At 37.4% G+C, this 17234-nt stretch overlaps 1 protein-coding gene across 4 annotated transcripts in view; it reads left to right on the top strand.

The window, feature by feature from the left end:
- The window catches only part of LOC106061027 (uncharacterized), a 64977-nt gene that overhangs the window by 13066 nt on the left and 34677 nt on the right, over positions 1-17234 (top strand). The window contains exon 2 of one of the 4 annotated variants that reach the window (XM_056044181.1): positions 14612-14853. The exons of 2 other annotated variants lie outside the window; for them this stretch is intronic. The gene's annotated coding sequence lies outside the window, so the exon portion shown is untranslated. Of the gene's footprint in view, positions 1-746; positions 1312-14611; positions 14854-17234 lie in introns of those variants that run through there. One more of the 4 variants, XM_056044182.1, reaches the window with a different exon arrangement.

The following is a 17234-nucleotide window of genomic DNA, read 5'->3' as shown; positions in this document are numbered from 1 at the left end:
CACAATTTAGCAACTGCGTTATAGCGATCACGTTTTAGCGATCAGGTTTAGAGATCACATTTTAGCAACTGCGTTATAGCGATCACGTTTTAGCGATCAGGTTTAGAGATCACATTTTAGCAACTGCGTTTTAGCGATCACGTTTTAGCGATCACGTTTTAGCGATTACGTTTTACCGTGGTTTCAATGATGTCGCTTTTTAGCAATGTTGTTATAGCGATTCTGCTCTAGCGATGTCAATCTAGGGATGTTTTAGCTTTGAAAACTTAGCATCGTCGTCTTAGCGATGCCGTTTTAGTGATAAGGAAGAAAAAAATCTTTTTACAAATTATTAGAAGCAGCAACTAACAGAAATGTCAACACTCTCTTATTTTTATAGTTAGGCTACGCTTGCTTTGATTTGCAACTTCTGTTTGACATGTTTCGGATGTTCCTTTAGAGTTCAAACCTTACACAAGAAGACGGGGGATGACAGCGGGCAGGGTATGAACCCAGGACCATTGAAAAGTCCGAATGACAGTCCAGCGCCCATACCGCACGACCAGGTAGGCATTGTTAGGGGTGTTAAGTCAAAACGCCGGTTCGAGTGGGATTTCGGAAAGGGAGGCTACATTTACTGGCCAACCCTGCATACAAGAGCCATTTGGTCAGTAAATCCTAATCAAGGCTAAGATAACAGGACTGTGTTTCGTATCAGAATCAGACAACTATTGCGCCACTGGTCCATTAAAGGGCATTAGCGTTTCCTTGTTGTCGTTGCTACGTCACGCCATCCGTTACTCTCTGGACATCTTGCTTATAGTGTTATAAGCTAAGTCTTGGTTGGGGGGAAGGTTATTTAATTATTAAGTACATTTGAGAACCACTGAAAAACTCTGACAAGAAGGCAAGGCACATCCGACTTAGATTTGAGAAGGAGGAGAGAGTTATTCTACCCTGAAGGGTTATTGACTCAGACGTTACGGTTGACTAATCAGGAACAGCAACTCTTCGTTTATTTTTGTTTCTTTTGTATGTAGGTTCTGGGCCTTGCATATTCGAACAATGGCATCTTTTTTTTTTTTCTGATGGATTTTTTAGTGGTAGAATCTCTGTATAATTTATTTTTAAATGTTTGAAATTCAATATCTTAAGACTACAAGAGATCTTATTATATAGAGTGCTCAAAACTGTTAAGTTGAAAAACTGAGACTAGAATGATGAAAAAACCAAGGTACATTATTATATAACGTATACGCTCTCTGGAGTAATGGATGATTGATGCTTTTATTTGAACTTTCTTCCGTTTGGGGAGGATATATTGAAAGATAGGTAAGTGCATGTGTATGTCTTCTATTAGTTAACTTTTTGATTTACCGTGTAACTGAGAATTAACAATAAAAACTTCATAGAATCATAAATGATGCTGGTAAAGTCATTGGCACAAAAAACAAACCCCATTTGGGCAGCTGTTTGAGACAAAACATTATTTGGGTCAGGATTTAGTGATTTTACCATCACAAAAGAGATACAAGACGCCGATAGCAAAGACAAACAGACACAAACACTCTTTTGTTCCCCATGGCAATCAAATCATTAAATAGAAACTATCTTATATAAACTTTTCACATGTAAATTATGAGTGAGTCTGGTGTGAATGTACATTTTGTTTTTTGTAGTTAGAATGTTTTGTTTGGTATAATGCACAAATTGTAAGACAAATTTTCTTACGGACAATAAGGATTATTATTATTATTATTAACTTATTAACTATTAAGTTTAGTTTCATTTCTCGGTTGTTCTAATAAAAAAAAAATAATAACGCTTGTCTTCGAGTCCGAAGATTAATGAGAAATGCAGTATTTCCGGTGGCTACGCAGCCCCAGCTATCACCTACATATTTTGCCACATTCAGGGCAATCATCCTCTTCTAATAATATAATATAATAACAATATTATGTTCTAGTGACTAATTGTCAAAGTGGCAAGGGTTAAAAGAGATTTCTTTGTTAAGACTGCACAGTGGCGTAATTTTGAGTTTATTATTATTGTTGTTGTTGTTGTTGTTGTTTTCAAAGGGAAATAAACTATACTTGTTTACTAAGCAGTGAACAAAACAAACACTCACACACACACATAAATGAAAGTGATTGGGAAATAAAAAGGTAAGTCTGTTAAAAACAAACATTAGTAATAAAATGATTATACCGAGTCATAGATTGTTTGTATATTTTCCTATCCTATTATATGTCATGTTTGGTGTTGGTCAGGATACGCGCCATTTGACAATTTGCGCCCTTTTTTAAAATTGGCTAGATCTAATTAAATGTTATCATTAAAGAATGGTCTGATATTTTTCAGCCTTGTCAACTCATAGACTGAACTTCTTATAAAGCTTATGTTAATTAACTCACTCCGTCTGTCTGTCCGTCTGTCTGTCTGTCCGTCTGTCTGTCCGTCTGTCTGCGTGGTTTCTTTTACAATTTTATTCCTCCCAGTTCTCATTATCGGATTAAGTTGAAATGTTGCAGTTATACATTGTCGATGACAACAAAGGAATCAATCCAACATTCAAGCAATTATTTAATCAATTAGTGCTAGTTTTACCCTTTAAGTGCTGAGCTGTTTTACAATGAGTGCATACAAAGCCTTGTCAACTCATAGACTGAACTTCTTATAAAGCTTATGTTAATTAACTCACTCCGTCTGTCTGTCTGTCCGTCTGTCTGTCCGTCTGTCTGTCCGTCTGTCTGCGTGGTTTCTTTTACAATTTTATTCCTCCCAGTTCTCATTATCGGATTAAGTTGAAATGTTGCAGTTATACATTGTCGATGACAACAAAGGAATCAATCCAACATTCAAGCAATTATTTAATCAATTAGTGCTAGTTTTACCCTTTAAGTGCTGAGCTGTTTTACAATGAGTGCATACAAAGCCTTGTCAACTCATAGACTGAACTTCTTATAAAGCTTATGTTAATTAACTCACTCCGTCTGTCTGTCTGTCCGTCTGTCTGTCCGTCTGTCTGTCCGTCTGTCTGCGTGGTTTCTTTTACAATTTTATTCCTCCCAGTTCTCATTATCGGATTAAGTTGAAATGTTGCAGTTATACATTGTCGATGACAACAAAGGAATCAATCCAACATTCAAGCAATTATTTAATCAATTAGTGCTAGTTTTACCCTTTAAGTGCTGAGCTGTTTTACAATGAGTGCATACAAAATGGAATTACCATTCTGATGTTTAGAGGATAAACTACCACACGTGTTTTAAGGGTTAAAAATGTTTTCTGGTTTATCAAAAAAGGGAGATAAACCTTGCAATATTAAGATATATGGAAGCTATTAAATAGTGCTCTCCCTTCACTTGATATAAGCTTTGTTTAAAAATTTTTGTCTATTTTTTTTTTAGGTAACAATGTATTGTCATGTAAGCTGAGTGTCTGAGAACAAATTCTCGCCCTACTGTAAGATCTACTGCATGTTACACTATCTGGCCTGATCCCGTACTGTGTGCTTCTGTGTTGGTGTACTTTGTGTGTTTAGTGTCTCTGTGGAAACGTGCCCGAAAGGATTTTGAGGGGGGGGGGAATGCGGTTGAGTCTTTTTGTGGGTAATTATATAATTAATTAATTATCCTTTCAGATAATGTAAGTTATATAATTGTCATACACAATAACTGATTAGTGGCAGAGATAGAAACCAATTTACTAGTTGCTACACATCGACTGATGAATGACTTCAAAGAGTTGAGAGTTCATTCTCCTTTTGTGATTGTAATTTTGTATTTGAATTATAAAAAAGATATCTACATGAAAGATTAAAATATTTTGTTTCGTTAATAGTAATTGTGCCTTAATTCACACATGCAAGGAGCTCCGCCATACAGCTGGACATTAGGTCATCAGATGTAACGTCTTAAAATAGCAAGACGTATTCACCACTCAAAATAAACATAATTTACGTATTTCCACTTTACGACTACCAAAGGGGTGAAAGTTTGCGACCGAAGAACCGTCATGAAGGCACAAAGTCGCTCCTGGTTATCTTCATCTTGTAGGGGTGAACAGAAAAACTTCAGCTGGGTGTTCTCCACGGCGCCTTCGAGCGAGTCCGTCGTTATTCAGAGACGGCATTAGGGGTGGCGAGTGGGGCAACTACAGTTTTGACTTACTTTAGTTAGTGGAGGTCAGGGCCGCAACTGTACTTCGCCAACTGACTATGTTTCTGGCACATTCCCGTCAGTTAGGTCCATGTATTTCCTGCCGTCTTTGCTTCTTGGTCCTCAGATATTCTCCTTGTTTACTTTGGTCGCCCTTTCCCCCACAGCCTTTCTCTTCCCCTACTAGGGTATCAGTACTGAACCCGCTTTGCAATGTTCTCACTATTTCTTGGTGTTGTATGTCGAAAGACATATAGCTGAGAACTGAAAGCCAGGGCTAGTGTAGACTGAGGAGGATCCTGAAAATGCCGTTATAGGGAATAAATAAAAAGACAATACAGTGAACACTGAATACAAATATGTATAGCACGTATTGTTTATTTGAGAATGCTATAGGGAATAAACTGGCCAAAATAGCCTTAAACATATACATTACCTTATTTATGAAGGCATACAGATTTTCATACATGGCGGAAAAAACTAAAAACAGTTAGCTTTTTGGTGTATCCGGCGTGCATAATAAAGGAAGTGTTGCTAAGATATGCTTTTATAAAGTACGCTTGTGCTTTTTGTAGCGCTACAGACTGAAATTGTCTAAGCTCTTCCGTTTATAGCACAAAATAATTCCAAGTAGGCGGAGGCATTAGACTTTTATTCTAGGACTTTAAACCCTATTTAAAAACAAAGATGAAGGGAACTTAAAGGTAATAAAAGAAGAGTGACTGTTGCAGCTATACTTTTTTTTTTTTTTTTTTTTTTTTTTTTAGTTGGCAACAGTGAACTTTAATTTATCGTTGAGAATCTTTCATGATGAAAATTACCTGAAAAAAAAATGAGCAATTTGTTTGAAACCAAATGTTAATGTCCTGTTGTGTTCAGCACTGCATCCTGCATTTTGTCTCTTGATCACGAGGAAAACGACGGAACAATAAGTGCATTAACGACGTAGCTTTTGGTTTAAAATCCTTCTAGGTACTTTCGACAGTCTTTAGTCACTCACTGTGTGATATTTTAGGAGCTTGTAGATATGTGACGCGTTTTGTTTTTGTTGTTTTATTTTGTCTTGCCAGGGGTGGCTGAGGAGTTATCCGGTTGCCGGGTTATCGAGTGTGTAGCTTTCGAGGCTGTAATCTTTACTCTCTCACTTCTAACTGACCATACCAACGTTGATTTGAGACAATAAAATTAAATTTATTTTTGGTTGTATAAATTTTAATTTGTGTTATATAAAAGGAGTTATGCATTCTTCTATAATTAAATACCTCATATAATATTTCCTGATTACATACAAAAAGTTATTGAAGTTTAATCATAAAAGGGTGTATATATATCGTCCATCGTGGTTCGATGATGACCACTTTGTCATCCAGGGGGCTGAGGGCTTTGCAGTGGGGTTTTATGCCTCCTCATGTGGCTGGTGAGACCCATGTGAGCCCGGAATGTTCGGCTGCACACTGGGCAGGTTATTCCAGCTGGAGCTAGTGTTGTGGGCTTTGCTTTTCTTCTCTGACGTTTTTCTTCTGCCAGCGTCGTTCTCTTTTCCTCAGCAACCTGTGCGCCAGTTTTCACAGCGCAACGCCATGATGCTCTGTCATGTGCCTCTGTCTCCCAGGAGGCTGGGTCTACGCTGAGCGCCTTCAGAGAAGCTTTGATGGTGTCTCTGAAGCGTTTTCTTTGACCACATTGCGAGCGCTTTCCTTCGCTTAGTTGACCATACAAGAGTCGTTTAGGGATGCGGCGGTCTTCCATTCTGCAGACGTGTCCTGCCCATCGCAGCTGGGACTGCATCAGCATTGTGTGGATGCTTTGCAGACACGCTCTTCCAAGGACTTCTGTATCTGGTATTTTGTCTTGCCATTTGTCATTCAGTATTTTTCTCAGACATGTCATGTGGAAATGGCTCAGTTTCTTTGCATATTTTCTGTACACTGTCCACGTTACTGAGGCATAGAGCAATGTAGGGAAGATAACATAATCAATGCAGGATAGTGAAACACAAATGAGCAAAATGAACCATCGGAACGTGGAACATAATTACGGAAAGAGTTAAAATCCACAAAAAAAGAGCTTCTAGTTATATCATAATGAATGATTGCAGTCGCCCCTTATCGTTAGGGAGTTTTAAACGAAACTTGTATACTTTTATGTTATCTTATATAGTACAGATGTTTCTACAAAAAAATATTTTAAAAAACGCGAATCTGAGCGGTGACGTCCTATGTTCTCTAAAAAAATATATTATTATTAAAAAAAAAAAATCACAGACAAAAAAAAGTGAAAACTTTTAATCAGGATGTTGTACTAGTCTACAAACTTTTTGTTTCCTTTGATATTGAATCCGTTTCCATGTTCTGGCGTCACGCTCATGAAGAAAGGTGCCCAAGAAGGCGGGGGGAGGCTTCTCCCCCAATCCCCTCTTTTGTTTTTCAATCCAACGAGCACTCTCTCTCCCGTGCATTCAGGGGGGGCATCATCACTAAGTAAAAGTAGTAGATAATATCTTGTTTTCATGTCTAGGCCACTAGTGACGACGACTCAGCAATCCAGTCAGACACACACACACACACCACACACACACACCTGCTCCTAGAGTCTCACACCTGTACTTTCTTTTGTGTGTGCTGCTGTTATTAGAAAAAAAAAGCAATTTGTTCTGTTATATTTAGCCGGATACATAACTGTGAAGGAGAGTGAGAGAGAGAGAAAGAGAGAGAGAGGCGGGGGAGGTAAGTGTGGGAGAAAAGGGTCGTAGAAATGGGCGGGGAGGTGGAATCTGCTTTAAGTACAATTTTTATTACCCAAAAAAAAGTTAATCCCCCTCCTCCTTTTTCGTTTTATTTTTCCTTTCTGTTTATTTTTTAACGCTTGATTAAGATCAAAAAAACATTTCTGTTATAAGAAAAACACACTAAACAATGGGAGCCTTAAAAATATTTCTAGAAGCTCATTCTGTCTTTCTCGAGTTATATATATTGAGGAATATGATATTAAGAGTCGAGACCCACTGTCAACAAAATGAAAATACTATAATTACCTAGCTTGGCTAGAAAACAGAGATAGTCTGGTTAAGTATAGTCATTGGATTGAACCTGCTGTTTGTCGTAAGGGCTCAAGTGTGTATCTTAATATTTACACTAATGTGATTTTTGGACATAGTGTCATGTAAGTTTTAATGTTTAGAGACGCTGTTTAGATCAACTATGTTGTGTCTGTGAGTGGTCAAACTTAATCTCTTTCCGTGGAAATGTTCATTAGGGGAAGCGGATAGGTCTGTGAGTGGTCAAACTTAATCTCTTTCCGTGGAAATGTTCATTAGAGGAAGCGGATAGGTCAATAACGGGTAGAGATCACAGCCCCCCCCCCCAGTGGGCTACCTCGGTATGTTCTAGCGAACGTACTTGCAAATGGTGAGGATGGAAGAAAGCCTTGCTGAACAGATCCCATCCACAGAGCCGTTCTTCAGCGAGGGTAATACGCGTGATGATGGCCCTCCCACGGACGGTGGCGGTACATTATAGGAAAAGTGAGGAACCGCCTCGTGGGCTCGTCCTCCGGCCTTCGCATGGAATGAGGAACCCATGAGTCTCAAGGAACCGTATATCATGAAAACAGGTGTGATCACATGATCATCTTGTCGATAGGGGATCTCTGGACAGAGGTGTCAGTGAAGAGCCAATCTCTCATTCCTAGCCACGGGGTAAAAGCCTTTCGCGTTTCAAAGGGAGTAATCTCGACCCTAAAATGGACACTTGGACGACCTCAAGCTGTAGGCGCTGGTACTGGTGATGGTACTAGTGTTTCGGTACTGGTGATGCTTAATAGTCAGGATACTAGTGATGTGGTGTGTGATGGTAGTGGTATTAGTCGTGAAACTAGTAATGGCATTTCGGTCATTTCATACTAAAAATGTAAACCACAGTAATCTTCTCTTTCTCTACCTTTGGATTATTACATTCTTTAGGTAACACAAATACAGTAAGTGAGATAAAGAAGAGAGATCAATATGAAGAAATGTGGTGGTGATATACTATTTCAATTATATGCGAGTTTTTTTTTTGTTTTTGTTTTTCTAATTATTTTCCTCTCTATTTGGGCTACCGCTAACGAACTGAGTTTATGTCTGTAAACAGCAACCCCCCCCCCCTTCCACAACAGCGTTGTTAACAACAATTATGCTTAGTTATGTTAATACAAATTTAGATTCACTCCCCCTCAGGCTTTGGTCTACTAACTCTACTTGTACTCTCACTATATATTCTAATGAGGGAGCGCATCCAAAGTAAAGGTAGACAACCTGCGATAATTGAGAAGGGAGACAAATAAAAAAAAAAGTTAATTTAGTTGTCTTCTCTTACCTTTGTTTTGTAAAAAATAAAGTTAAAAAAAAAATACGTAAACAAAAGTGAAAGTTTTTTTTTTAAATAGATGTCACGTGGGCCAACCCCAAACCTATTTCTAGCTCTAGGTCCTACTCTGTCATTCAAGTCATTGGTTTTAAATGCGATAAAAGGCTTATACACGAAAGGCTAGGATAGGATAATGATCTATTCTAGAGTATTGGGATAAGCCATGCCGTAAAACTGTCAGAGATTTGTGGTGCAAAATCATCTCAATTGTTTTTAAGCGCAGGAAATGCTTCCATGTATATTATAAGCAATCAACACTTAGAATCTAGATCTTTATCTTTTTACCGTTAGGCCCTACTTATGCCTTAATCTGTTGGACCGTTGGGGCACCATGCCTGATTTGTCGACCATCTTTCTCCATTCCTCTCTGTCTTTTGCCTTAGTTAGAACCTCTTTCAATGGCAGTCCTGTCCATTCTTTTATGTTGTCTTCCCATCGCTTTCTCTGTCTGCCTCTTTTTCTTTTTCCTGGTACTGTTCCCTGAAGGAAGGTCTTTGCGAGCCCTGAGGACCTTGTTGAATTTCCATAGACTCTAGACCTACATCGGTCTAACTGTATGTGCTACATAGACTCTAGACCTTCATCAATCTAGCTGTATGTACTACTCATACTCTAGACCTACATCAATCTAGCTGTATGTACTACTCATACTCTAGACCTACATCAATCTAGCTGTATGTACTACTCATACTCTAGACCTACATCAATCTAGCTGTATGTACTACTCATACTCTAGACCTACATCAATCTTGCTGTATGTACTACATAGACTCTAGACCTACATCAATCTTGCTGTATGTACTACTCATACTCTAGACCTACATCAATCTTGTTGTATGTACTACTCATACTCTAGACCTACATCAATCTTGCTGTATGTACTACTCATACTCTAGACCTACATCAATCTTGCTGTATGTACTACATAGACTCTAGACCTACATCAATCTAGCTGTATGTACTACTCATACTCTAGACCTACATCAATCTTGCTGTATGTACTACTCATACTCTAGACCTACATCAATCTAGCTGTATGTACTACTCATACTCTAGACCTACATCAATCTTGCTGTATGTACTACATAGACTCTAGACCTTCATCAATCTAGCTGTATGTACTACTCATACTCTAGACCTACATCAATCTAGCTGTATGTACTACTCATACTCTAGACCTACATCAATCTAGCTGTATGTACTACTCATACTCTAGACCTACATCAATCTAGCTGTATGTACTACATAGACTCTAGACCTACATCAATCTTGCTGTATGTACTACTCATACTCTAGAAATACATCAATCTAGCTGTATGTACTACATAGACTCTAGACCTACATCAATCTTGCTGTATGTACTACATAGACTCTAGACCTACATCAATCTTGCTGTATGTACTACATAGACTCTAGACCTACATCAATCTTGCTGTATGTACTACTCATACTCTAGACCTACATCAATCTTGCTGTATGTACTACATAGACTCTAGACCTACATCAATCTTGCTGTATGTACTACATAGACTCTAGACCTACATCAATCTTGCTGTATGTACTACTCATACTCTAGACCTACATCAATCTTGCTGTATGTACTACATAGACTCTAGACCTACATCAATCTTGCTGTATGTACTACATAGACTCTAGACCTACATCAATCTTGCTGTATGTACTACATAGACTCTAGACCTACATCAATCTAGCTGTATGTACTACTCATACTCTAGACCTACATCAATCTAGCTGTATGTACTACTCATACTCTAGACCTACATCAATCTTGCTGTATGTACTACATAGACTCTAGACCTACATCAATCTAGCTGTATGTACTACATAGACTCTAGACCTACATCAATCTAGCTGTATGTACTACTCATACTCTAGACCTACATCAATCTTGCTGTATGTACTACTCATACTCTAGACCTACATCAATCTAGCTGTATGTACTACTCATACTCTAGACCTACATCAATCTTGCTGTATGTACTACATAGACTCTAGACCTTCATCAATCTAGCTGTATGTACTACTCATACTCTAGACCTACATCAATCTAGCTGTATGTACTACTCATACTCTAGACCTACATCAATCTAGCTGTATGTACTACTCATACTCTAGACCTACATCAATCTAGCTGTATGTACTACATAGACTCTAGACCTACATCAATCTTGCTGTATGTACTACTCATACTCTAGACCTACATCAATCTAGCTGTATGTACTACATAGACTCTAGACCTACATCAATCTTGCTGTATGTACTACATAGACTCTAGACCTACATCAATCTTGCTGTATGTACTACATAGACTCTAGACCTACATCAATCTTGCTGTATGTACTACTCATACTCTAGACCTACATCAATCTTGCTGTATGTACTACATAGACTCTAGACCTACATCAATCTAGCTGTATGTACTACTCATACTCTAGACCTACATCAATCTAGCTGTATGTACTACTCATACTCTAGACCTACATCAATCTTGCTGTATGTACTACTTATACTCTAGACCTACATCAATCTTGCTGTATGTACTACTCATACTCTAGACCTACATCAATCTAGCTGTATGTACTACTCATACTCTAGACCTACATCAATCTAGCTGTATGTACTACTCATACTCTAGACCTTCATCAATCTAGCTGTATGTACTACTCATACTCTAGACCTTCATCAATCTAGCTGTATGTACTACTCATACTCTAGACCTACATCAATCTAGCTGTATGTACTACTCATACTCTAGACCTTCATCAATCTAGCTGTATGTACTACTCATACTCTAGACCTTCATCAATCTAGCTGTATGTACTACTCATACTCTAGACCTACATCAATCTAGCTGTATGTACTACTCATACTCTAGACCTACATCAATCTAGCTGTATGTACTACTCATACTCTAGACCTACATCAATCTAGCTGTATGTACTACTCATACTCTAGACCTACATCAATCTAGCTGTATGTACTACTCATACTCTAGACCTACATCAATCTTGCTGTATGTACTACTCATACTCTAGACCTACATCAATCTTGCTGTATGTACTACATAGACTCTAGACCTACATCAATCTTGCTGTATGTACTACTCATACTCTAGACCTACATCAATCTTGCTGTATGTACTACTCATACTCTAGACCTACATCAATCTAGCTGTATGTACTACTCATACTCTAGACCTTCATCAATCTAGCTGTATGTACTACATAGACTCTAGACCTACATCAATCTTGCTGTATGTACTACATAGACTCTAGACCTACATCAATCTTGCTGTATGTACTACATAGACTCTAGACCTACATCAATCTTGCTGTATGTACTACATAGACTCTAGACCTACATCAATCTTGCTGTATGTACTACTCATACTCTAGACCTACATCAATCTAGCTGTATGTACTACATAGACTCTAGACCTACATCAATCTTGCTGTATGTACTACTCATACTCTAGACCTACATCAATCTTGCTGTATGTACTACTCATACTCTAGACCTACATCAATCTTGCTGTATGTACTACTCATACTCTAGACCTACATCAATCTAGCTGTATGTACTACATAGACTCTAGACCTACATCAATCTAGCTGTATGTACTACATAGACTCTAGACCTACATCAATCTAGCTGTATGTACTACATAGACTCTAGACCTACATCAATCTAGCTGTATGTACTACATAGACTCTAGACCTACATCAATCTAGCTGTATGTACTACATAGACTCTAGACCTACATCAATCTTACCTTATGTTTCTCGGACCTCATAAAAATATTACAGTCACAAAAAAGACGTCTTACAGTACGTATTTTTTTCTCATCATCTTATCTTATCTTATCTTATCTTATAAAATACAGATGATTACGTTCTACACGTGTCGCTAGGTCAATCTAGTCATGCATGTTAATCAACGGATATAAGTCTACCAAGTCGGCGGTTTTCCTGGCTGATTCAGGCAACCCATTCCATGCTCTAATAGCACTAGAAAAGAAAGAGTGTTTGTACAAATTTGTCCTAGCATATGGAAGAACGTCACATTGTCAAACGTCGAGTTGGCATGAAATCAGCATCATCGCTTCTATGAATAAGGAACGCACGCCATTTTTTTTTTAAATTGAATTGTCGTAAAATGTTAATTGGAATGTCGTAAAAGTTGTATTTAAGCTGATATACTAAATGTTGAAAGAGTTGATTTAGTTTGGTCAGTGCTGGATCTACCTATAGGCAATATAAACTGTAGCTTTGGCCCTTCCCCCACACACACTTTCTAGGAGTCCCAAAAAAAATATTTCCAGCGATAGTTGCAATCATTTTGAAGAGAAAAAAAAAACGAAGATAAAAATTTCCTTTTGTTGAGTACAGGGGTGGGGGCCCAGATCTCAAACAGCTTAGGGTCTTATCAAGTCTAAATCCGGCCCTGAGTCTAGTAGACACAACAACGAATGAAACTGATAATAGTTTAGATCTAGACAAAGGATTTTCTTTGATTTTAATTCAACTCCTGCTCAGTAGCAATGGGGAAGTTAGAAAGAAAAATTAGGGGGGGGGGGTGGATGTATGTCTGGAACTTCGCGAAGCTGGAAACGTGCTAATGACGCGGATGTTGTGGGTTCGATCCCAACACTGGCCTTTTTTTTAAATGACAATCCAATCTGATTCTGCCCTAATCAGATTAGATCAGTTCCAATCTAGTCATGCATGTTAATCAGTGACTTAAAGTCTTCTAAGTCGTTCGTTTTCCTGGCTGATTCAGGAAACCGTTTTGATCCGATCATATCGACCCGATCCGATAATATCAGATCCGGATCAGATTCGATTCTATTTGATCCGATCCGATCGATTCCGAATAGAATGAGAAATGAAAGACCAGCATACGCAAAGTAGAAAGAAAAAAGTAAAGTTCCTCTTTCAGACCTTGCGATCTATAGGGCATATGATGTTAAGGTCATCTGTTTCTTTGGCCAACAGTTAACGAGAAGGATGTCATGTGGCCAGCACAACGACCAAACGCCTTATACTTTACCCAACTAAAAGTCAGGCACCCATTTGAGTTGGGTGGACTCCGGGACGTCCTAAAAATCCTGAAATTCAAAATCCCAGATCTAAACCAAGGTCTCCAGGTTCGGAAGCCAGGCGCTTAACCACTCAGCCACGACGCCCTTTAGTTTGATAAAGTAGGATAGATTAAAAAAAAACAACAAACAACAACATTTTAAATATATTAATTGCTTCAAAAGACACTAAACGTAATTAAATTGCCAACTGAGAATTTCTTTTTAAATTTCAGTTAAACATCATTTGTAACAAAGACAAAAAAATATTTTTTTTGCGCTAAACTTATATAAATGGTCTGCACCACGAACGGGCTCCTTAATTCTAACAGCCCTTTAAAAGACACTCAGTTTACTGCTTTCTTTTTTTTTTTTTACTTTGATTTATTTAGATAAGCTCTAGCTTGACTTAGACCCCACTCCAGGTGATATTTTCAATCACATCCACCGATCTTTTTGAACTAGACGATAGGAATAGAACTCTCGAATCCCCTTCAGCGATAGTTTAGATCATTATTAATAAACTCAGACATTTTTTGCCTAGAGAGTATTCATTAGCGGGCTCAACCTTTGACCTTACTGAAAAAAAAAAAAGGTTGGGCTGACCTGACGTAAACAACCTCGTCTGATATGCGGATAGTTATACCTTTTTTTTTTGTGTGTGTTTTTTTGAAGGGAATGACTTTGTAGGATTAGGTTGACTTGTTGATAGGTTGACACGCTTAGCAGTAGTATATTACGTAATGGTATTTGTGGGAACCTCGGTAAACACGCTTAGATGTTTTATATCATAACAATCACGGAACACACACGAAGACGACACAAGATTGTCGGGGAAACAGCTGTTTTAGTATTAAATGGACCACTTTAAGTATTAATCGGGCCAGTTTGTTTTTGTAAGATTTGAACCACTCTTAATATAAATCTGATAACTTTCTTTTAGTAAGATTTGAGCCTCTTTGTTTCAGTATGAGTTGAATCAGCTTGTTTGAAAAGAATTGTATTAATTTGTCTCTAGTGAATTGGACTAGTTTTTATACGAGATGAGCCAGTTTCTTTTACTATGAGATGGACCAGTTTGTTTTGTTCTTTTAAACTCTAAATTCCTTGAAAAAAAAAACAAAGCAAAGGGATTTATTGAAACGTGATTCCAAGGAATATAAACAGGATTATACACGTGTGAATATTATCAGGATTATAAGAGCTACTCGTGAGTATAATTGAATTAATTTCTTGTTTATTTTTTTTTTTGTTGTCATTTTGTTGCTACAATATCTAGTTTTGATTTATGTGTAAAACCATCTGTCTGTTCTTAGATCTGTAATACTGATTAATACATAAAGTTCCCCTTTCAGACCTTGCAATCTATGAGGGCCGATGATGTAAAGGTCACATGTTTCTGTGACCCACGGTTAACGTGTCATGTGACCACCACAACGACCAACCGCCTTTACTTTTCCCCAATGTCAGGTACCCATCAGAGCTGGGTGAACTCAGAGGCGCCCAAAGATCCCGATATAAAAAAAAATCCCAGTCTTAACCAGGATTCGAACTCGTGATCCCCGGTTCAGAAGCCCGGCACTTTACCGCTCAGCCATAATGCCTCGAATTAATACACGGAACGTCAGTAATTTATAAACAGTGTCTGTGAGATCTTTTAATTTAAACACGCAACTGCATATGTTGTCTCCATGTACTGTTGTTTTGAGTCAGTTCAGTGTTTACATAACAGAATATAAAACTTAATAACAACAACAAATGTTTGAAGGTATTCATGCCATTAACATTTCATATTTTAGCAACGGGCTGAGTTATTTTAAAGTAAAGAGAAACAATTTAAAAAAAGAAAAAAAAACACACCCATACTTGTTATTTTAGAATTGGTTATTTTGTTAACATTGTATTGCTAAGTAAATAATGCGAGATTGCGAGTGTATTTCTGTATTATTCATTATTTAATACGTAACTGTATTGTTTATTATTTAATACGTAACTGTATTATTTAGTTTTATATCGTAAGTCAACTTTTGTTTCTCTTAAGCTTCGTTCCGATCATTAGCATTCATTCTTCACGTAGTTCACAATCCAGAGACAATACACACAACTCTTCATTACAAACACAGTGCTCAGCGCTTTTTACAAACACTTTACACAACGTTTCATACAAACACAAGAACAGTTAGCAGCACTTCTTACAAACACAGTATACAAACAGAGTACATAGAGCCTTGTACTAATACATTGCACAACCCTTCAAACAAACATAAAACATAATACTTCATACAAACACAATACAGAATACTTCATACAAACACAATACAAAAGACATCATACAAACACAATACAGAAGACTTCATACAAACACAATACAGAAGACTTCATACAAAAACAATACAGAAGACTTCATACAAACACAATACAGAAGACTTCATACAAACACAATACAGAAGACTTCATACAAACACAATACAAAAGACTTCATACAAACACAATACAGAAGACTTCATACAAAAACAATACAGAAGACTTCATACAAACACAATACAGAAGACTTCATACAAACACAATACAGAAGACTTCATACAAACACAATACAGAAGACTTCATACAAACACAATATCAAAAGACTTCATATAAATACAATACTTCATACAAACAAAATACAAAAGAAATCATACAAACACAATAGAATACATAATACAAATACAACACAGAAGACCTCACACAAACACAACACAGAAGACCTCACACAAACACAATACAGAAGACATCATACAAACACAATACAGAAGATCAGAATTGCATAGTCTACAGCAGCACTTGCAAAACTCAAAACAAAGGCATAGCCCTCGACACTAAAATCAGACTTAGCGTTCTCTGGTCACGGCTACATTCTTAAATGCATGTGACTCTGACGCTGACTGCAGATCTCGAGAAGAGGATCCTAGCAATGGAACTAAGATGCTGCAAAAAGATCTAAGGTGCCACTTACCTCACGATGACCTGCTCTGCAAAAAGATCTAAGGTGCCACTTACCTCACGATGACCTGCTCACCACTGTCAGAAATGTAAACTCAAACTCTATTTGTTTATTTCGAGTGTGTCTACGTGATATAAACAAAATACTAAAAAAAAACAACAACGTATATTAACTGTATTAATAAGTTTGGAATTTGTAATAAGACGACAATCTTTAAAGGGGAACAATTCAGCTTATACCACCACTTTAGTCAAGTACTATTTCTTTTCCTTGTTTGAGATAGCAGACAAAGTAATTTATTACCAATAGTTAATTACCTAATTGTGTTTTTTTTTAAATTGATTATTGTGTAAAAGTAAAAGAGATGGTCGTGTGAAATATCGACTTGATCCGATATTGGGTGTCGGGGACAAACTTTTGGCCAGGCAGACAGACAGAAAACAGACAGACAGAGTGAGTTGATATTAGCTTTGTAAAAAAGGAAGAGGAAATTTGTAGATCTAAACATTAAAAGCTGCAGCGAAACAAAATTTAACACCTGTGTCAATGAAGCGCTTAAAAATAAAAGTATTATTTTTTTAATTTTTAACAGTAAGTTGTCTTTGTCAAAA

This window comes from Biomphalaria glabrata, chromosome 10 (genome assembly GCF_947242115.1).
Source record: "Biomphalaria glabrata chromosome 10, xgBioGlab47.1, whole genome shotgun sequence".
NCBI classification, from domain to species: domain Eukaryota; kingdom Metazoa; phylum Mollusca; class Gastropoda; family Planorbidae; genus Biomphalaria; species Biomphalaria glabrata.
Note: the sequence above shows the minus strand (reverse complement) of the source record. Positions and strands in the feature narration are given on the sequence as shown.